The 4849-nt window shown below is 31.1% G+C and overlaps 1 long non-coding RNA gene across 1 annotated transcript; it reads right to left on the bottom strand.

Annotated features, from left to right (window-relative positions):
- Positions 1–751: 751 nt before the first annotated feature.
- LOC131624822 (uncharacterized) lies at positions 752–3990 on the bottom strand. Its single transcript, XR_009290668.1, has 7 exons — positions 3361–3990; positions 3176–3209; positions 2818–3028; positions 2504–2640; positions 2163–2370; positions 1440–1551; positions 752–844 (listed from the first exon to the last, which is right to left on the bottom strand). It is a non-coding gene; the product is annotated as an uncharacterized LOC131624822 (long non-coding RNA).
- Between the last annotated feature and the right edge of the window lie 859 nt (positions 3991–4849).

The raw sequence follows: 4849 nt of genomic DNA, 5'->3' as shown, positions 1-4849 counted from the left end.
GAAACAAAACTCTATTTGAAATTGAAACAAACAAGTACAGAAAAATTGGCTCGAATGCAAAATATGAACCTTGAAAAAGCTCCGCTCGAATTCAAACTCCGCACTGAGTCGAAACCTCCAAACTCGAAGCAAAACAGAACTGGTTTCTGAACAAAAAACCTTCGCGAATACCAAACATAGCCGTGAAGCTCAAATAGAACCGCGAAACCGAAATTGAAACAATTCCAAGTCAAAAACGGAATCTGATTGTTGGTTGTTTGTTTTATCAATTTTTTCTGAAAAACTAGATGAAGAATTTGAGTGTATTGTTGTTGTTATGTGAGGAAGATGAGAGAAAAAAATAGCTTTTGGAAAATAAGCACTTTTGTCGGGTTTAGATTCAAGTTTGAAGAAAACAATAGTTTTAAGAGTAAATATACAAAATAGATAGTTAAAAAGTGAGTCAATAAAATAGATTTTGGGTTGTAAATGTGTTTAGAATAATATTAATATTTTGAGTAATAAAATTAAATAATTTTTTTAATCAATTTAAATTTACACCCGTTTTAAATTTAACGGGAGTAACTGGGATTTGATAATAATAATATTTTTAATTTACACCCATTATTTTTAAAATAGGGTGTAAATTCTCACGTGCTATTACTTAAAATGATACTATATTTATAAAATTGCCACCATATTTCTTATTTACACCCGTTTTTAGTATATCGGGTGTAAATTTTAAAATTATATTGTTGTTTTTACACTAGTGCTTGTATCTTCCCTTTCATACTTCACTTTCATGTATCTACAATTTTGAGTGGTCTTGTATCTTCCCTTTCATAAATCTGAATCAAAATTGATCCTGAAATAATAAATAAATATTTATTAAAATAATACTTTGAAAAAACTCCATTTACATAAAACCTTAAAAGGGGAAAACATCATTAGAATATTTCCTAACTAAAATTAAATCTAACAATAATTTTGTAGTGCAAGTTAAACATATGAATTTTATGTCAGAAACTAAACTGAATCAAACTTCATTAGAGGAACAAATTCTTCAAAATGATTTTTGGTTTAATTACAATTTAGTTTGTTAGTAATTTGTAATTGGGTCCTTAAGCTAAAATTAAAGTCCCTTTGAGGGTGCTTGCACTACTTTGAGGGTTATTTTGTAGGAGTGAGAATTATAATAATGGTTAGGACTCAGAAAAATAAAATAATTTATCTATATTATGGATGACTTTAGAATAAAAGGAATGGAACAAAGGCTAATTAGTAAACATATATAAACATCCCGAATGAAATAATAAATATCCATTTAATTATTCATCAGTCACCACTTTCCATCTACTATGCTTAAGAAGCTATAATCTCCCTTCCAGAAACTAAACCAATAATCGTCTTTTAAATGGAGTAGGAAAGAAATAATTTGCCTTAGAATTTAGAAAATTTACCTTTAGATACTGCTCACCACCATCAACTGCAATTTTATCAGGTTGAAGGGTTTTATATTCCTTCACATCCACCCAAGCAACAATATCAAAGCCTCAAATGAAATATATGCCACTGCCAAATACAAAATATTATTTAATTAGATATTCTTAGGCTTGCAAGTTTCCGAACCGAACAACAAGTAGAATATGTATTCCAATTCTGCATGGATTGTATGGTTCATGAGTGTTCGATATTATCTTATAAGTAACTGTTTCCTCTGTATTAAGTATAAGCAAAAGTCAAAATGTATTAGGTCCAAATTTAAAAGAAAACAATGGTATATTTGAGGCTCATAACATTGATGGAGTCCTCTTAACAAGTCTATAAAAGATCCAAAATTAGACAAACTAGTTCACTCTCTAATATCCATGCACATGCTCAAATGTGTTTACAATACTTCTAATATCTATGCACATGTTGGCCCAAATATTATTCATTTCATAAAAACCTGACATATAGTATTTATTGTATCAAAATTCTACAAGTGCAACCCGTGTAACCAGATATTAATTATACATTGACGCAATTGACTCCAAAATAGTTAGTGGCTCATAAATTCTTTATCTTCTGACATTAGGTAATCATAATAACAATCTAATTCCTGTTACATCCCAAACAATCAAGTTAAGACAAATCTATCATGGTTATGCGTAGTTTTGAAGTTGCAAACAAGAAAAACTTACCATTCCTAATGCCAACCGCTTTTCTGCTCATCAATCAGTGCCTTCATGATAATTGCTTTTTGGCGATCCAGTCCACTAATTATCATCTCAAAGCTCTTATTTGGAATCCATTTCAGGTAAGGAAAGAAATATCTTGAATCCACCTCAGTTGCACACTCCATAAAATCAACCACTAGAGTGTTATATAAGTCCTCTCTTACATTAATTCCTGAAAAACAGGACATCAATGTATCATTATAAAAGAGTGGAAATGTATTCATATAGATGCAATGTTTTCACAAACTATTTAACTATATAATGATTGGACTCATCTGATTATTAGCATATAAAATAAGGCTTACATCATATGATTAAGATTGAAATGGAAAAGGAGAGTAAACATTGTTGTAGTTCCATTTCGGATTGTCAAGGCATAATAAAATTCATCAGAAATCTCTTCTGCTACAACATCCAATGGATCAAAAAGCCCTTTGTGCTTCTGTTTATAAATTATGCATAAAAAGATAACATCATACTAGAGGTGATCAAAGAATATCATTTAAATATTCTTAAACAACTTCTTACTCCAAAAGAATATATAACTATTGGAATTCTTCTCTATGTTGAGTTCAAAATAATACAATTGAGAGTTAGTTAACAGTTTATATAATCTTACTTGTAATAGGCTGTGCACATTCAACATGAAGTCGTGAAAATGAATCCTCTTTTTTCTCAAATTAGAGGGTATGAAGAAGAAGAAAAAATAAGCATACAATAGAGCTAATCAGATACAAGGTTTGACACTCCTCGTAAGAGCACACTTGCATAAAACATTCTGAAAATTCATAGAGAAGCTGACCCAGTATTTCCCCATGTCTAGCATCAGCCTACAAATGTAGATTTATTTTTGTGCATCAGATTAGTTATGCTCCCTGCTATTACTTACTATGCAACGAAATATCCAAAATAACTTGGTCATGATAGAAAACTTGAGACTTTAGAATTAATGTTTATTAAGATGAAAATTTGATAACCTGCAAGTAGTTGACTATTTACCCTTCACATAACCTTCAAGAATCAACAAAAAAAGCAACAACCATCAAGTGTGGTAATTCAAGAATTCAATACCAAAAGCACCAATCACAAATAAGGTTCAAATACCAAAAATCCAGCAAAAAAAAAAGATATATGTAGAAGAATCACGATTCAAAACTTTTACCGAACATTTGGTGGGCATAGCGCGAAACGACAAATCTGGCACCAATTTTCCATCAATTCGTCAACCACAACCTGCAACAACAGCAAATAACAGCACAACATCAATGTTGTAGCAAGAATTGAACTGAAACAAAAGCAAAAAGAAGAAAGAACCGACAGAGGCAATTTATCGAACACTTTGCGAGCATGATAGAAAGCTGCATTTTATTCTCCTGATCACTACATCCGGAAAAATACTCGGCAAATTTATATTATGTATGCTGTCTATTTAGTTCACAACCAAGTTTGCATAGAAAACAGCTCAGAATCATAAGTTATAGCAAACCCGTAAGTGCGTCGAAACCGTAAAATAGCTTACCAAAACACTGTAGCTTAAAACCAAAATCGGAAAAACCAGAACATCAAAGCTGTGCCGATAATTCTGGAATTGCGTTTGAGAATCGCTTCCGAAATAAGCACGTTTTGGCGTTTTTTCCTTTTCACGATAAGCAATTTTCCTCGATTTGAACATGTTGTGTTTCACGTTTCCGCTTCTGTTCCTGTTTCCATTTTCCACGATTCAAACAGAAGTTGTTCCGCTTTGAGAGGGAAAAAAGCGCATCCAAAAATACATAATCGTAAAGAATGAAGATAGTGGAGAACGCGAAAAAACACTGAAAGAAAATTACATTTTGTAATTAAAATTAAGTTATGAGTTTTTAGTTGATTTGTATTTTTTTTGGAAAAATATTTTTATCTTTATATATAAAAAATTTAACAGAATAGAAAATAGTTTTAAAAAAAAGTTAAGTATTATGTTTTTTTTTAGTGAAAATAATAATTTTATAATTTATATTAAAATATTATTTGTTTAGAATATAAAACTGCTTAATAAATTTCAATGAAATAAAATATAACTTGAGGTAAAAGTAATATTTAGTGACAAAAATCAAGACATCACTAAATATGGGTGTCACAATAGGTCACTTTTCTTGTAGTGTGTATGCACCTAGACTAAAGTATCAGGGCGTAAAATATATATTTTAGGGTCTCTTTGGTTCAAATGAAGGGGAGGGGAGGGGAGGAATTTTAATGGAGGGAAGGGAAGGGGAGGGGAGAGATTTTTTGTAATTATAAATATGTTTGGTTCAAATGAGGGGAGGGGAGGGAAGGAAAGGGATTCGGTTTAAAAATATGTTTGGTTCACGAGGGGGGTGCAGTTACCGTGCATAGATAAAAATCTATGCACCATGCATAGATTATTATGGACCCTTGAATCATTGGATCAAATTCTAGATATCAATTATTATTACTCAATACTCAATACTCACCACTCAATATTCAATACTCAATACTCAGTACTGGATTAAAAACATGATCCAATGACTTATGTAGGCTTATGCATGGTGCATAAGGAAAATCCTTATGCATATTAGCCAAAGCCCACGAGGGGAGGGGAGGGATTTTAATAATAATTTACAATTTTATCCTTGTAATTTTATATAAGTGAT

The sequence above is a fragment of the Vicia villosa genome, unplaced genomic scaffold (assembly GCF_029867415.1).
Source record: "Vicia villosa cultivar HV-30 ecotype Madison, WI unplaced genomic scaffold, Vvil1.0 ctg.000163F_1_1, whole genome shotgun sequence".
Lineage (NCBI taxonomy): Eukaryota > Viridiplantae > Streptophyta > Magnoliopsida > Fabales > Fabaceae > Vicia > Vicia villosa.
This window is presented reverse-complemented; position numbering and strand designations above follow the sequence as displayed.